This window comes from Ochotona curzoniae, unplaced genomic scaffold (assembly GCF_017591425.1).
Source record: "Ochotona curzoniae isolate NIBS_2020 unplaced genomic scaffold, NIBS_Ocur_1.0 scaffold_4812, whole genome shotgun sequence".
Lineage (NCBI taxonomy): Eukaryota > Metazoa > Chordata > Mammalia > Lagomorpha > Ochotonidae > Ochotona > Ochotona curzoniae.
This window is the reverse complement of record NW_024467124.1, coordinates 542,579-560,365: the sequence shown is the minus strand read 5'-3', so window position 1 is coordinate 560,365 and position 17,787 is coordinate 542,579. Positions and strand designations below refer to the sequence as shown.

Genomic DNA, 17,787 nt, shown 5'->3' with positions numbered 1-17,787 from the left:
AGAATGAGATGACCATTTCCAGAATTTTCCCAGTCCCCAGTTAGCATCATGCCCCTGGGCTGCTCCTATGTTGGAGCAGCTGCTATCTTGCTAGGGCAGATGTTGCCCTGATGGGGCAGTGGGTGGGCTGCAGGGTTGTGGGAGAGAAGCCCCAAGAATGCACAAATGATGCTTACATCCCTAATGCCTTCATTCCCCTGCCCACAGGAACCTCACCAACCCCTTCTTGTTGATTCCACCTCGAACCTGAATGAGGTCATTCTCAGACCATACTGATTAAAGCAACAGCTCAAAATAACCAGGCAGAAGCATCTTCCCCCACCCCCACCAACTCCCGAGAACACTGCATACTTAAACATCAAGTCTAAATGGAACGGAATTCTTAAAGCCAGTGAAGATCTTGTCTAAATTTACCCTGACCCACTTAAAGGGAGAAGCCAGAACCAAGGAGATCTTGGCACAAGGAAATTTGGGATACTGACTCAAGAAGCAGATATCCCATAAAGTAGCCAGTGACCACTTGGGAGGTTCAATGCCGTACGCACTTGAAGCTTGTGAGATCTGACAGGGGAGCAGGGCGTGGCCCGTGGCACTCAAGGGGAGGCTATACCGACCACACTTGAGCACAGTGGCTGAGCCAGGAGCACTGCGGGCAGGGCAGTGACGCGCACAGCTGCCAGTGATGCACAGGGAGCCGCTTCGTTGCCTAGCGATACTGACGCACACGTCACCGCGGAGCGTCAGCAGCCGCACATTACTCGGGTATTTCAACAAAACATAAAATGGGATTGAAATCATAGCTCCAGGTGGAAGATGAAGACGCCGCCGCTGGAAATTTGCGCACTGGAGAACATAACCCCTACCTCGGCCTCAGCATTGGAAATGACAGGTTCCCTAACCTCATGCAGAAGAGGGCTTTGTATGGATCTGGGCAGGTGGCACAGCCCAGCAGGTGCTGTGCACTTGCCAGGGAAAGCTGGATGACTTACAGGCTACTTGGATCCATGCAACCATTAGTTCTGGATTTGCCGGCACCCTGGGTTGCAAGATCCCACAAAAATGGCAAGCTCTTTTCCCTGCTTTATGTACATATTGAGTGGACGCTCAATAAATGCTGTGTCAGCACCTTAGTTTTCAATTATTTTGTGAGGTGTTTACAGAGGATAATGAGAGAGGTGCATTAAAAATTCAAGGACTATGTTAAAATAAAATTTAAAAAAGAAATTTTCTCTTTTTGATAACATGGATGAGCCTAGTTAAAGTTAGGCTAAGTGAAACAAGCCAGGCATAGAAAGATAAACACCATGTGAGGAGTCGTCCAAAAGCTATTGAAGAAGCTATGCATGGATTTCAAGAATGTTTGCACCAAGATAAACTTCTTTTAATGCCGCTTTTCATGAACTTTTGAAGTGCCCTGGTATACAAAATGTTTTGCATGCTTTGTTCTGTGGTCGTATTTAGTACTTGGGGACCTGAAAATAGTACAGTGTCCCCATGAGTCATTTGCCACAGCTCTCCCCTGTTCGGGTCCCTGGTCCCATGATTGCTCCTGGGCCACTAGCAGCTCTCCTTGGGAGGCTCTCAGACATCCCAACCTTCCTCTCAGGCTTCCTAGAGGAGTGTCCAGGTGCTGGGCTCTCCAGGCTCAGGGGAAAGTAGTGACCAGAAGAGGGAACTGTCAGAAGTCAAACGCCTCTCCCTGCACCCTGGTGTACCACCTCCACCTGTGCTCCCAGGATTATGGATTGGGTCTTCTATATATGAGGACTTTAATAAATGAAAGCTTGAAGGGTGTGCTACACTGGCATCCCATATGGGCTCTGGTCTGTATCCTGGCTGCTCCAGTTCAAATCTAGCTCCCTCCTTACGGCCATGGGAAAGTAGTGAAAAAATGGCTCAAGTGTGTGTGACCCTTCCACCCTTGTGGAAGACCTGGAAGAAACACTTGCCTCCTGGTGTTCCCCTGGCTCAGTCCTGGCCATGGTGACCCCTTGGGGAGGCATCCACTGCCAGGCCGGCACTCTAGACAGTCTTGATTCTCACTGGGAGTTTTCAGAGGTGTAATTTGGAAGTGCTGCCACTTGCAAGGCTACAAACCAGGCTAGTTTAATCTGAAACCTTTGTAGGAGATGTGAGTGGCTGAGGTCCGAGACATGGCCAATGTCCACAGTGGCCCAGGACCAGGAGTGCTACTGTGCGGGCTTTCGCCAAGCTCTGTACTTCTGAAAGATGATATTTTTTTAAGAGTAAGTGATCCATATGAGTCAGGCCTTTTCTTGAAAATTTCCAGGACATGTAACACATAAATATTTCATTTGTGTCTGCACTGCACTCCAATATCCATCCTTCTATTAACTCTGTGAGTTAAGCCTCATGAAGTTTGTAGTTAGTTATTAGATAGCAAAGAGCTTGGACCGAGGTCTGTTTAAATTTCTAGCTGTGTTTTAAGATACTGCTGAAGTTTAATAACTCTTGCTAGTTAAGTCAAATGACAAAGGTCTCTGCCTCAATTGCTAGCACAAGCCTTTATTGTTGCTGTTATTTTCTTCCCATTTGTCCAGTCATCTCTCTGCACATCCCCATCCATCAATACAGCCACCCATCCAACAGCCACCGTGTATTCATTTAGTCTCTGGCTCATGTTGGCATAATGGCTAGTAAGAAATCCCCAGTGGGACTGGTGCTGTGGATTAAGTTCTGTAACACTCTCTCACACATGCCCATACCACCATCCCTGAGCAGTGCACAATCTCTGAGCCTGCGCATACATGGTTCCCCAGCCCAGTATTCCCTACCTCTCCATTCACCCAAGCATGTTCACTGCTCCCCTTATCCAGGTCCACCAGCACATCATGCCAGCATGCTAACCTAGGCTGTCCCCTCCCCCTCCCATCCCATCTGGGACCAAGCACATGCAGAATCCCCAGGGTTTCCTCTGCTTGTCTGGGCAGGAGTCCCCAGGTCCCCATATTTCCCCCATCACCATCTCCAGGTCCCTGCAAATCTGCACTGGCAGAAGCTAGGGATTTGCATTGATGAAACAGCTGCTCCACTTTCAATTCAGCTCCCTGTTAACGTGCATGAGAGGGCAGCAGAAGAGAGTTGAAGTCTTTTGTCACCCGCATGAGAGACACAGAACAAGTATCAGGCTCCCAGATTTGTCCTGGCCATTGTGGTCATTCGAGGAGGGAACAGACAGGTGGGAGATCTCTTTATCCTCTCTTTGTAATTGTGCTTTCAGAACTTTAAGAAAGAAAGAGAGAGAAATACAGTGCATTTGAGTTCCAGATCCTATTCTACAAAGATGTACACTGAAAGGTGACAGTTGATGGAACAGGTTCTTGGGTCCCTGCCAGTCACGTGGGAGATCTGGAGTGAGTTCCCAGTTCCCACTTCGGTCATGGCCCATGCTCAGCTCTTACTGTCATTTGAGGAGTCACCCAGTGAACAGAAGAAGTTCTGTCCTCTGGTTTTTTTTTTTTTTTGTCTCTCTGCCTTTCAAATAAACAAAAATAAATTTAAAAAAATTTTTTTTAAAAGAGAGCTGCCAGTGCATTCGCCCAGCTAAGATTTCAAGATCATTCAGGGAGAAAAGAAGAGCTGGACATGAAGAAGCTTGCATGAACAATACAAGAACAATGATGTGACTTGTGAGGAGGTGTTTTATGAAAAGTCCTGTCTGAGAATAGATCTGTGGCTTTCACAAAGAAGAAGCCATTTGGTAAACATCCATCTGACACTTGAGACCTAAGATGTCCCAAGAATGTGTCACCTTCAAAGCCACAGGTCCCTGCTAAGCGGGCAACCCGTCTCTGAGGCAGTCAGGGCTGTGGGCAGGGTGACCAACCTATCACAACCAGGGATGGAAATCTCCCTCCTCTCTTCAGGGGACCTCCTGCTTGGGGATGAGGTGCCAAGATCCCAAGGGCAAGAAACAGCTCTATGCACTACTTGTCCTTGCTCACATGCATGAAGCACAAGAGAGGGAGCCATGAGCGAGAATTGTTCATGCAAGCCCTTGTGCTGTCCCGTTAGTCGTGGTGCAATCCTATGTGGGACACAGGTCCAACAATCCAGTCAGTCTGTTCTTATGTGATGGTGTTTTTTGTTTAAAGTCTAGTCGCATGTCCACACCATAGCCAGAACTCACTCACTTAATTTCAGTTAACTGTCCGTTCATCCACAAATGTTTACTAAGCATCTTTTATCTTCTAGTCTTGGTTCCAGTGACACGGATATGACTACATTCTTGTCTCTAGGTACAGATCAGAGTTCCTTGCAAGAGAAAGGCATGAATTTCCCATTCATCTGGGCTTAAACTCCTACATGGGCATGGAGAGTGCAGATGTTTCTCTTTGGGGTAGAAGTCCAAACAGAAGTGAACAAAATAAAGATACTTTTTTTTTCAGTCTAGTCTATATTGAGGGATGAGCCTCGACTCAGCACGACCCTTCTCAACCCTTCTTTCCCTTTAAGATGCTTCTGTGGAAGCCTTTAGTTCAGAACTTTATGCAGATGACCCAATGATGTATTGAGATGGAATTTTGTCTACGGCCATACCACCCTGAACGCACCTGATCTCATCTAATCTTGGAAGCTAAGCAGGGTTGGGCCTAGTTAGTGCTTGGATGGGAGATGGAATTTCTTTCTGAACAAAGAAGTATGACAATATAGCACCCATGAAAGTTAGTGAGTGGATCAGAAACTCTTCCTGTGTGTCAGAGCCTTCGGTTGACTAGCAAATGCAGGATGTTGCCCACACAGTGTGGCGGGGACAGTGTGTGAGCCCCTCTCTCCCGGTACTGCCTCCCCATAAGTCTGGTTCCTTGGTACCTTCTCTGCAAGCGGCAACCATAAAACCATCTTTGGGCAGATGTGCAGTGGCTGTACCAAGCCCTGCTTCCAGGACTACAGCTCCAAGGCTGCCTGGGGTCATGACCCCTCCAGCAGTCAGTGGCCCTGTAAGTCAGCACTTGCTGGGCTGCAGCTGCAGCCATGAGAGAAACGGAGCATCCCTCGGGAGCCTGATTTGCAAACAGATTATTCATCACGTGCATCTTAAGACAGTGAATCATTTCTGTGTCCCCAGGGAATAATAGGCCCCTGTGTGGCTCTGAATGACCTTAGCATGTGTGTCATGCAGGCTGCAGAGGCTGGGAAGCATGCATGGACAGAGAAGGAAACAGCACCAAGGAGAATCCGGAAGAAACAGGACCAAGGCCTCAATGAGGTGGAAATGCCACCAAAGAGGGAAATGAGTGTTTGGCAGGTCTGTAGCTGTCAGCATTAAGACTGAGATGATCTATGAGGGGCAGAAAATTCTGAAGAACAGTGCTGCTAGCAAGATTGAGGCTATTTGTTCTCACAGAGATGTAAGCAATGTAGGTTTCTCAGACCCTAAGGAACCAGGGTCCCTCTTGTATGCATGTTGTAGCTCCTTCCCCGCCAATATGGCTCCCAGAACTCATGGTCCCAAATGACTGCTTAACCCACAAGTTATCACACCACACTCCAGCCAGCAGGAGGAAAGAAGGAGTAAAGAATGATTGGCCTGGGCCCAGCACGGTATCCTATAGGCTGAAGTCCTCATCTTGCACATACCAGGGTCCCATATGGATGCTAGTTCTAATCCCAGCAGCCCCACTTTCCAGCCAGCTCCCTGTCTGTGGCCTGGGAAGCAACTGAGGACAGCCCAAGGACTTGAGATCCTGCACTCATGTGGGAGACCTAGAAGAGGCTCTTGGATCCTGGTTACAGATTGGCACAATTCCTGCCATTGCAGCCACCTGGAGAGTGAATTGGTGGACAGAAAATCTTCCTCTCTGTATATCTGCCTTTCCAAAAATAAAAATTGCATCCCACTAAGGTAGCACTTAGCACATCACCACACCTAAGCAGAGCGGAGGCTGGAAGATACAGGCTTGATTCTGCACACTTATATGCCCTGTGAAGCCAGCTGAAGGCTCTCCAACAGACTCTGCAAATGACCTGAGAAATACCACGGGCATTTCAGTATCTCAGAGCTGACACAATGAAGAAAATGAACCTAGGAGGAGGTGACTGAACAGGAGTCAATGCTGAAGCCATTGACGTGCTGAGGTCAAGGTAAGGTGAAGCTCATGGACTGGGTAGATAATGTTGCAAGGGCTAGAGGGTGGATTGGACAGGGCCGAGCAAATCTTAGCTCACAAGCAAGAACAGAAATCAGGCTGGTGCACATGTCGTGCTGAGCTAGGCTCTTATACCGATTGGTTTGCATGAGCCAGGGATGCCAGGCTACAGGATCTAAGGCAAAAGCCAAGACAGGGGAGGGGCTGTGCCAAGCTGGGTCAGAGCAACTGCTGACACGTGCACAATCTCTGGCTTGGAACAGGCCAGGGTGGGGAGCTAAAAAGACACCCTAGCAGGGCGGGGTTCCTACCAAGGAGAACAGGGGCTGCGTTCTGATCTAGATATGGCTGCAGTGTCTCATGGCACAAGTGTGGACTAGGGCTGTGTGCACTTAGCAGGGCTGGACTCCAGTACCATCTGATGCTCTGGAGGACCAGGGTAGATGTAGGATGAGCTAGGCTAGGTCTCTGCCCCTACTAAACCATGTGTAAGTTGTGTCTGGGTATGGATGAGCCGTGGCTGGGCTGAAACATCCAACAGTAAGAACCGGAATGGGTTAAAGATCAGTCAGGAAATGCCACTGTTCCTACTAGGACAGGAGGTGGACTAAGTAGGGCTGGCTCATGGACCCACTGGTATGCGCGACATCTGGCCATAGGAGAGGTTCTAATGGAGGAGCTTGGGTAACTCCTCTGTCGGGACATAGTCCCTGCAGGTGAGTGCAAGAACCATGATAGGAAATGGCCCAGAACAGGCCAGGGAAAGGTACCCACCGGCATATATTTGGCACAGGTCAGAGGCAGACCAGGTTGAACTGTTCCCATCACCAGCTGGTGAATCCGAACACCAGAACAGAGTGTGGGTTGGGCCAAGTTTGGTTGTAACACATACCAGTACACAGTACGGCTGGGATTGGGTTCCTGCTGGGCTGGGATAGACTGTAACCTTCACCAGCATCAGCTGGAATTGGGGTTGGGTTGAGCCAGGCCAGGCCACAGCACCCACTCGCAAAAACTGAGGCGAAGGAGGCCATGCCAGACTGCACCGCAGCACCCAACCAGCACACGTGAGAACCAGGGGAGGAGGGGGCAAAGCCTGTAGGGGTAATGTGGAGGGCTCCCCTGCTGGACCAATACTCCCACTGGAGAGCGTGAGTTGGGATGGGGGCAGACCAAATCAGGCAGGTCTATAGCACCTGTGGGCCGCATGTGAGCCAGATCAGGGAAAAGCCAGGCTGGGCTGACTGTTCCTATGATGCAAACATAAATCAGAATGGGTGAGGGTTAGTTGGGCTCTGTCACCACATTAACTGGCAAATGTTGGCACTGGGGGCTAATTCTGTCAAGTTGAACTGCAGAACCACCTGGAGAGTGCATGCTCCCAGAGTGGGAGTGGTCCAGTAGGGAAATAGTGGGCACCTTCCTCTTGGGTTATCACTCCCACTGGAAAGCATGAAAACCAGGACTAGGGCAAGAATGGCTAGACAGAACGGCACCCACCAGCATGTGTGAGGGCTGGATAGTTGGGCTGGTTGTGTTGAACTAGGCTTCAATGCCCATTGACATGTAAGAGAGCTGAGTGGGATGTGGGACAGAATGGACAAGTCTGCTGTACATACTGGCAAGCACGGGAACCAGGGAAGGGGGCAGACCTGGTGGACGTTATTGTGGGTTGCTCCAACTAGGCTGCAGCACCCACTGGTTTGCATGAGGGCCTAGTGTGTGGTGGACAGAATCAGGCTGGACTGCAACACCCATTGGTTCATGCAGGAGACAGGGATGAAAACAAAACTGACCCAGTAATTGCAGCCACCAGCATGTGCATAAGCTGATTGGGGCAACGGACTATGTTGTATCCTGTACTGGCATGCACATACAAGAATCCCGTGTGGAATCACCTCAGACGAAGTTTCTTTGGGGATCCCTCCAACTGAACTGCTGATCTCAGAACCCCAACCATGAAGAGAAGTGCAGGTTCCATGGTCTGACCATGGAGTGCATGTGTCAAAGCTGAGCCTCCTCAGAGGCTCAGACAGAGCAGGTGCACGTGGAGGATACGATGGTACTTTAGGACCTGCAGAGGACACCTGGTACCACAGCAGAGGACAGAAGACAGCACAAATTGATCATCTACTCCAGCCATGTGTTGGCAGTGAAAATCTAGGCAAACGGAGGCTCTAAAATGAACTATGTCAGACAGTGGATTCTGGAGAGATTTCATCATGCTTGGAATGGCGAGATTGGCAGCAATTCAGAACTGTTGAACTATCAAAACTACTTGAGCAAGACCCTCGGAGCACGCGCCACGTCAGAGACCTAGGATGGGTGGAAGGCTGGGTGGGGCTTCTCCCTTTATCTCCCCTCTTACCCCAGATACAGAAAAAAATAATAATAATGTGGAAACAATGGTCTTACACAAACACAAAAGAGGAGACAGGTGAAAAAAAAGAAAGAAAAAAGGAAAGAAAGAGAAAAAGAAAGAAAAAAGAAAAGAAGGAGAAAGAAAGAAAGAAGGAAGGAAAGAAAGAAAGAAAAAGAGAGAAAGAAAGAAGAGAGAAAGAGACAAAGAAAGAAGAAAAGAAACTGCAAGGAGTGATGGACTGGTTACAGATGAGGATCCTGAGGCCACAGATGAGAGTGTAGTTCTATGGCAGATCTCACACCACAAGAGACCACAGACCCGTTTGAGTGCCACGTTTTCAATGTTGCAAATATTTCAACAATACACTCACTCATTCAAAGTTGCCATCACTGGTGTACTTAACAGCCCTGTTTCATTCTTTGTAAGTGGCCTGAGGCTAGCGTGATGGAGCAACATGGGTTAAGGAATCAAGAACCTTCTCTGCTACTCCCTTCTGATTCCTTACAGCACCGGAATCACTGAACACTCCTTTAATAAATACGAGTTGAGTGAATGAGTCACTTTCATAGATCCCAGAAGATAACCAAATGTGTGCTTTTCGCCAAGAGCTTCCACTGACTCAGCATTAAGAAAATGACCCCCATTCTTCCTGGGGTGCTTCAGCGTTTTGGCATTGGCCCAGCTGAAGAGGAAGCCAGACCATTGGAAAGGCACTAGCTGCTCTTTGAAAATTAGAAATAGTCCAAAGGGGGAAATATGCGTGCATCAAGAGGAAAAGGAAATACCCAGGAGTTAGAGCTCCACATCTGTTTTGGAAGTAGCTAAGCAAAGGGGCCTCTCATCCTGCATTCATGACCAAGTCCCAGAGAGAATCACTGGATTTAGGAGAGAGACAGCGAGCAATCCTTTATTATTATTATTAAATTTTTCTTGAACAAAAATTTTTAAAATGTTTAATTATTTTGTTTTATGACACAAGGCATTGGGATCTCCTGTCTCCCTTCCCACGTTCCCTCCCCTACCCACTGATTTTCCCTTCAGTTTTACAATGGGTGTCTTTCATGAACGGAGCAAGTTTTTTTTTAAAAAAAAGACTTTATTTATTTGGAAGTCAGAGTGATTCGCATGCATGCATACACATTCTCTCTCTCTCTCTCTCTCTCGCACACACACACACACACACACACACACACACACACACACACACACACACAAAGAAAAAGAGAGGAAGCAGATCTTTCATCTGCTGGCTTACTCCCCAAATGCCCGCACCAGCCAGGGCTAAGCCGGGCTGAAATCAGGAGCCTGGAACTCCATATGAGTCTCTCACCTGAATGGCAAGATGGTATTGAATGGTATTCAATGGTATTGAAGCATCATTTACTACCTTCTCAGGTGCATGAGCAGGAAGTTGGATCTGAATTAGAGCTGGGAGAGCAGCTGGCACTCCTGATATGGGATGCCAGCAGATAGCAGCTTAACACGCTGCATTACCACTCAGGCTGAAGCAACTCTTTCCTCCACTGTATGAAGGTGAAAAACAAACCTGTAGGCTTCCATATGAGCCGTGTGTGTTAAACGCTCCCATCCAAGCAATGCGGAGAGGCTGAAGGGCCCCTGTCTGGCTGCACTTCCATTCGGTCCTGGATGATACACAGGCTCATTCCCATTGGCTTTTCTGTCCCTCCTTCTGAGAGCTGAGTGGCTTCTTTCCTCACTCCAAGCGGCTTGGATGTGCCTGTCCAGTGTTGGAGTGGAAAAGACAGTTGAAGTGTGGCCAGTTGAGATGCTGTCAGAATCCTGATGCTGCAGCAAGGGCATGGTCTAATGAGGCTACTACAAGGCTGGCGAGGAGCTTTCCACTGCATTTGTGGTGCTGAAGATGCACCACAGCAGTCAGCTGTCTGGAAGCTCTTGCTTGTGCAGCCCCGGCCCCTTCCTCTTCTTCCTTCCTCCCTTCCATTTTTATTTTTATTATTTTCCTTTTGTGGTGACAATTGGAGGTATATGTATCAAGCTTTCATTAATGACAGGAAAGAAAAGAAAGCCTGGGCAGTCTCTGTCTACCCAGATATTCACTGCCTATGCTCAGTTGGACCGGTTGATTGAATTGTTCTATCCTCCATCCTCTGCCATGGTTCCAGTTGTTCTCTGGAGGCTCCAATGTACTGCTATATCCTCCATGTGCAGTTGGGTATGCTGTCCACTGCTGCATCTGAAACACTGAGGAGGCCCAGCTCTGACAGATGTGCACTCCATGGTCAGACCATGGAACCTGCAATTCTCTCCATGGTTGGGATTCTGAGTCCAGTGGTTTAGTTGGTAAGGAATCACCAAAGAAACCTCATCTGAGGCCATCCCAGACCTGATTCTTGTGTGTTTGCCAATACAGGGTCCGACACAGTTTGTCACCCAAATCAGCCCATACACACACTAGTAGCTGTAATTGCTGGGTCAGTTCTGTCTCCAGTCCTGTGTTTCACACAACCCAATGGGTGTTGGAGTCCAGACTGATCCAGCCCACCACACTCAGCCCTCATATAAACCAGTGGAAGCTGCAGCCTCGTTGGAGTGACCCACAATAACCCCCACCTGGCTTGTCCCACCCCGGCTTGTTTCTATGCTTGCCAGTATGTTCAGCTGACTGGTCCCATCTGCCCCATATCCCATTTAGCTCTTGTACATGTCAATGGGCATTGAAGCCTAGTTCATCCAAATCAGCCCCACTATCCAGTCCACACTGGTGCCAGCAGGTACCACCATCTGTCTAGCCATGCCTGTGCCTGACAGAATTTGCCCCCTATACCAGCATCTGCCAGCTGATACTGTGACAAAGCCCAACACAACCACACCCACTCTGGCGTATGCATGTACCAGAAGCTAGTCAGCCCATCCTGGCTTTTCCCTGATCCAGCTCACATGTAGGCCATCAGATGTTGTGGCCCTGCCCGGCCTGGTCTACCCCCATCCCAGCTCTCATGCTTACCAGTCGGAGTAGGGGGGCACCACTGGACCCCAGGTTTCACATGTGCTGGTTGGGTGCTATGGTACAGTCTGGCACAGCCTGTCCCACTTCAACATTTGCCAGTGGGTGCTATTGCCTGGCCTGGCCCAGTTCGCCCTCAATTCCAACTCACACTGGTGAGGGCTACAGCCTAGCCCAGCCCTGCCAGCCCCCAGTCCGAGCCCTCTTGTGGACTGACTGGTATTGCGTCCCGAACCAGCCTGACCATACTCCATTCTGGTGCTTAGATTCTCCAGCAGGTGATATGAACTGACCCAGCCTGGCCTGCCCCTACCTGGCCAAATGTATGCCAGTGGATTCCATAATTTTGCCCAATCTGGGATACTCCCCTTCTTGGTTCTTGCACTCACCTTCAGGGACTGTGTCACGACAGAGGAGTTACCCAAGCTTCTCCACCAGGATCTCTCCCAGTGCCAGATCCCATGTACACTTGTGGGTCCACGTGCTAGCCCTACTTAGTCCACCTCCTGTCCTAGCAGGAACAGTGGCATTTCCTGACTGACCATCACCCATCCTGGTTCTTGTTGTTGGGTGCTTACAGCCCAGCCAAGCCTGATCCATACCCAGACACAGCTCACACATGGTTCAGCAGGGGCAGAGACCTAGCCTTGCCTGTTTTACACCTGCCCTGATTCTCACAAGCACCAGTGGGTGCTGTATTCTAGCCCAGTCTGGCGCATCCCAGATCCAGCTCACATATATGCTGAGGGACACTGCAGCTATGTCCAGACCAGACTGCAGCCCCCACCTGAGGGAATCACACCTCAGCCAGGGTATCCCCTTTGCTCCCCAACTAGGCCTGTTCCCATCCACAGATCTTGCGTTTGCCAGTGGTTGCTCTGATTCAGCCTGGCATAGCCCCTCTTTTGTCTTAGCCTTTGCCCTCAGATGCTGCAGCCTGGCCTGGCCTAGCCATTCCCCAGTCCCACCTCTCACTGGTGGGTACTGCAACCTGGCCCTGTTCAGTTTGCTCCCATCCTTGGCTCATGTAAACTAGTAGATGTGATACCCTAACCCGGCATGACCTGAACTTCAGCTTGGTTTCTGTACTCGACAGTGGGCTAAGGTTTACTCGGCCTTGCCCAGTCCACCCCATTTCAAAGCCAACCCACACACTTGCCAATAGATGGAGCTACCTTGCCCAACCTGCCTGACTCCCAAGCCTGGACCAATAGGCTCACCAATGAGAGCTATGGCCCCATAGGGGAGTTTCCCAGTTTCCCTCACTCAGCCCATTTCCAGACCCTGATCTCATATGTGCCAACAGGTGCTAGGTCCTTGTCCGGCACAGCCTGCCTCTGCACCTTGGCCTTTGTATGAGCCTGAGGATGTTGTGAGTCTGTCCACCTCCATACCTTGTTTTAGGATACACATGCAGGTGCTGCAGCTTAGACCTGCCCAGCCTATTCTTGGTCCCTGTACCTGTGAGTGTTGGTGGATTTCATGTTCACACCTAGTTCAGCCAGTCACCACCCCAACTCTTGAGCTAACCAGTGGGACTTGTATTTCCATGGGGCTGGACCCATTTATCCCTCATGGAATTTATCCCCGGACCTGGCTTCCTTGCATGTTGGTTAGGGTCATGGCCCTGCCTAATGTGACCCAACCCCTGTTCCGACACTTGATCAGGCACCAGGATCTAGTTCTGCTAGACAGGCCCCAAGCCACAGCTTTCATGTGGGGTAGTGTGTGGCAGTCAGCAGTGCTCTGAACTTTAAGCCCATGTCAGGACTCCCATGTGGGGCTGGTGAATCAGTCTGATCCAAACAGATCATTCAGTCTCTTCCTTCCAAACCACCAGGTCTCAGTCCCCTCACTTACCTTCAAGTACAATGGCTTTGTCATTTAGTGTCCCTCAGAATTCATCCCTCACCTACACATACAGTGGCCTTATCCATGGCTGTTCCTAGGCAGTAATTGATACTCAAAAGACCTCAAAGCTCCCTACCAGTTGGCCAGTGGGCAGAGCCGAGTGTAAAGTGGTGCTCTGGCTGCCCACAAGCCCAAGACCCTCCCCCAAACCAGCAGCGGTACATGGGGAGCTAGGTTTCCCAGCAGGCAGCCTGGCATGTCACAGGTTTTTCCCAGCCACAGTCATGTGCCAGGGAGAGTAAGGTACCTGCTCCACCGCTCAAACTTACCTAGCTCTGCCCACCAAGGTGGTGGTGGTAGGTGGACATGACCATAACTTTAACTCGCAGTCTTGGCTGCTCTTGCATGGGAGTAAGGAGAACATGGAACCCAAATACCTGCAGGAAAAGCACAATTACGGGATGTCACGAGCATGTGGGGTGGATGAGCGCTCTCCTGAGTTACAGGACTACTCCGGTGGTTACAATAAAACAAACCAGATGTACGAGGCTTGCTCACAGCTGGCAATGGCCATCTTCTTACTGGACTTGTCATGCACAGACCCAAAGTGCTCCAAGGCTCTCACAATGCTCATGCCCTCTTTCGTTCTGCCAAAGACCACATGCTTGACATCCAAGCATTCAGTCTTGGCAGTGCGGGTGAAGCTCTGGGAAGCGTTTTGTTCAGCATTCACCAAGGACAAGATGCCGGGATTTGTATGCTTCAGAAAGAACTTCTCATCATTGGATTTTTCCCCCTAGACAGACTTGCCACCAGTGTCATAATGGCACATAAAATCTGGCATAATCCTCTGGAAGCAGGAACGCTTACAACCAAATCCTTTCTCTCGGGTGCCCAGAGGTTGGAAGTTTCCTGCAGTCTTTGGAGGTTTGTCTGCAAGTGACTTGAAGGAGACACAGCCCAAGGGCTCGCCGTGGATGGAGATCTCAAAGGACACAGTGAGTTTGACCTTGGCTTGTGGCATCTACACAGCAGGACTTAGGTTTGATGGAGTGAACACTGGATGAGCACTACTGAATCCTTGCTCCCTTGGGGACCAGGGGTGAGCTTCCTGGGAACCTCTGGGAGTATACACCCCGTGAGCAGAAAGTGCTAAGGTTCTGTAGGGTTGAGAAATATATTACAGAAACAATATTATACCATCCTGATGCCCCACAACTTGCTTTATGCACCTAATTGTACGTTTCCGAGCACTGTGTACGTTGAAGCACATGGGTCTCATTCATTCACTGAAACCTGAGCAGTCATTCCAGACTCAGCAGCGGATGACTTTCAGACACTTCTAATGAAAAGCTATTCTTTATCCAACCCGAGCAGGAGAGTTACCTCAAACAAATCTGGTCATCTTATTTCTTGGTTAAATTTAGGATGTAGAATAATCACGAGGGCCAGTGTGGTGTGGCATCAACATATGATGTTGGCATCACAGGTCCAACCTGGGCTTGCTACCTTTTCTGCTGGAAGGCCTTCCTGCGTCAGCCCCCACCACACCTTTGCACAACAGCCATGCCGTGCTTTCTCAGAAGCCAATGGTGAGCCTTCCTTCTTGACTGTCGCAGATTGCATTTCTCCCTCAGCTCTGCCACCAAAATGATAAATAGAACTGTGAGTGTGTGTGCTTTACTTATTTTAAACATCTGAGTAATGACTGAACTATGCATAAACTACCCTTTGTATCTTCCTCCGACAACCTTAGCTTTCCCACAACTTACTGCTCAGTAGGAAGAGTCAGTGTTTTGTATTTCAAGTCATGTTTCTCTGCTGTCTACCAAAGATTCATCTGCATTCTGGAAAGAAAAAAAAAAAACCGAAGACATTGTTATGTGCACAAGAGGCAAGGAGGCAGGCAGAAGCGAAAGGCAGAAAGAAAATGCCTTTGAAAGCACTTCCCATGGGAAAGAATGTCACATTTGAAAACAGATGCCTGTGTTGTTCTCCTGGTTTAAGCGGAAATCACTTGCTCCGTAAAATTACACTTCCTCCCGCGCTGCCGAGCCAGCGACTCCTTATCCTCCTGTTGCAGCTATTACTGTGTCCGAAGTGGGGCTCAAATAGAATCTGAGATCATTCAAAATTTATATAGTGAATGCAGCAATCAAAATGTCACTGGAATAGAGGACTGAATGAATAATTCATTTCCCTAAAAGTTAACATTTAGAAAAGACCTGGCTTGCAAATTCTGGGAGGCAATGACTGCTGGGGGTAAGATGCTCCCCTCTCACCAATCAAAACCGAGTCAACGGACAGTGAAATCTGCACATGTTCACCTTCCAGGCACCCCACTCTTGGGGCAGGTGCACATTCACACCCCAGGGGCCACACAGGGGGCCAATCTCCCATGCAGGGCGGTATCGGATTTTATCCAATACTTTCCGAGCATTTACCAAGCCAGGCACTGGGCAGGTGCTGGGAATGAAGGCAGAGATACATCAAACCACCACCACCCTTCAGGAACCCCCTGACCATGCACCATTGGAGCAGATGACAGAGCTAGAACAAGGTCAGCAGGTGCCTGTGAGGTTCACTTGCCCCCACAGGTGCCTGTAGCGGAGAGAGCTGGCAGTAGATAATTTTTGTTTCTAAAAAAAATGATTTATTTATGTTTATTAGAAAAGCAGATTTACAGAGAAGAGACACAGAAATCTATTGGATCACTCTACAAAGGGGTACAATGGCTGGAACTGAGATGATCTCAAGCCAGGAGCTTCTTTGTGGGTCTCCCACGTGGGTGCAGGGTCCCAAGGCTTTGGGCCGTCCTCTGCTGCTTTCGGAGGCCACAAGCAGGAAGCTGGATGGGAAGCAGAGCATCCAGAAGGTGAACCAGCACCTTAATGGGATACCAGCACCGCAGACAGAGGCTATCACACCAGTCTAGGCAGTAGATAATCTTAACTAAATGGCATCTAAAAGAGGCCTTAGGTTTTGATCTGCCTGGTGACCACCAGGGAGCTCCAACAGCAAGCCACAAACTCGGGTGTCCAGGGTTAGGAACCTGTAAGAACAGCTCTGCTCTTTCATCCCATTGTCACCATGGATGTGGTGGCTTCTTTCCTGTCTCCACCTAGACATTTCCATTCCTCTTCGAGAAGCCAGCACCAGCCTTACTTCCCAGGCGAATGAAGCCTCCTGGGTAGGCCAGCAGCCTGCCCAGGGTGGGCAGAGCCTGGTGCTCAGCCCCAACAGCTCTGATCACTTCCTAACTGCAGCTGCTCCTCGCCTGACCCCTTGACTGCTCAGCTAGCAGACAGCAAAGCTGGTGTTTTATCTTCTCGGTGTGCATAGAGCCCGAGGCAGTGACCTCACCATTATTAAAACAAATGAGGCTGGGTACTGCTTGGCTTAACAAGAGAACACAGATCCCATCCCAACAAGAAGAAAAAAGCCTGATGCTCTAACAGATGATGGTTTCCATGCAATGCAATGGAGCAGTGAGACAGAAATGGGAACCTGACTTCCAGGAGCCACAAACCCTTAGAAAAATGATGAGACCCGGTTGCAGCTTTTGCAGAGCTAGAGGAAGGCAGGGCTGCCAAAACAGAGTGTGTAGGAAGAAAGTAGCTGACATTATAACAAATTCTTTAAAAAAAAAATTTTTTTTTTAACTTTGGATGATCTTTACATAGTTGGTTAGGGCTCAAAGGGTCCATTGTTTCCGCATTCTTTTTTTCCTTCCTGTATGGGGGAAGGGAGAATACAAAGGGAGAAGCCACACCCACTCTCCCAACCATCCCGGGGTCCCTGATGATAGGCATGCTCCGAGGGCACTGCTCGAGTGGTTTCCATAGTTCAACTGTCCTGAATTGCTGCCAATCTCGCCACTCCAAGCACAGTGAAATCTCTTCAAAATCCACTGGCTGACACAGTGCACCTTAGCGTCTCCACTTGCCAAGTTTATCACTGCCAACACTTGGCTGGGTATAACAAATTCTTAAGCTTGACCAAAGCAGGGCAGTTTGGAAACCAGATCTCCCAGATCTAGGGTGGGGCACCAGTACTCACATGTGAAATCTTTCCTGGGGATCCCATCTCCAGTTCCTTAGGAGACCCTGCCTGATGCTGTTACAGGACCTGAAGGAGGGAAGAACCCCCAGCCCACCTACTGTCAGCCTGATTCAGAGTAAGGGACAACACACGTGCAGAAGGGTCCCCACGGTGCTGGATATGCAGGTCCTGATGAACGGTCCATAAGCACCAAGACTAGCACCCTGTGATGGGGAGAAGAAAAGGTCCATAGTGTTTGGAGGGTGACCAAACAAGCAAACCTCAAGCAAATGTTGATTGGACAGGGCCCAGAGTGGTAGCCTACTGGCTACAGTTCTCGCCTTACATGCGCTGGGGTCCCACATGAATGTTGGTTTGTGTCTCGCCTGCTCCACTTCTCATCCAGCTCCCTGCCTGTGGCCTGGGAAAGCATTCCA

At 49.4% G+C, this 17,787-nt stretch overlaps 1 pseudogene; it reads right to left on the bottom strand.

The window, feature by feature from the left end:
- Positions 1 to 13,829: 13,829 nt before the first annotated feature.
- LOC121149918 lies at positions 13,830 to 14,333 on the bottom strand (annotated as a pseudogene).
- Between the last annotated feature and the right edge of the window lie 3,454 nt (positions 14,334 to 17,787).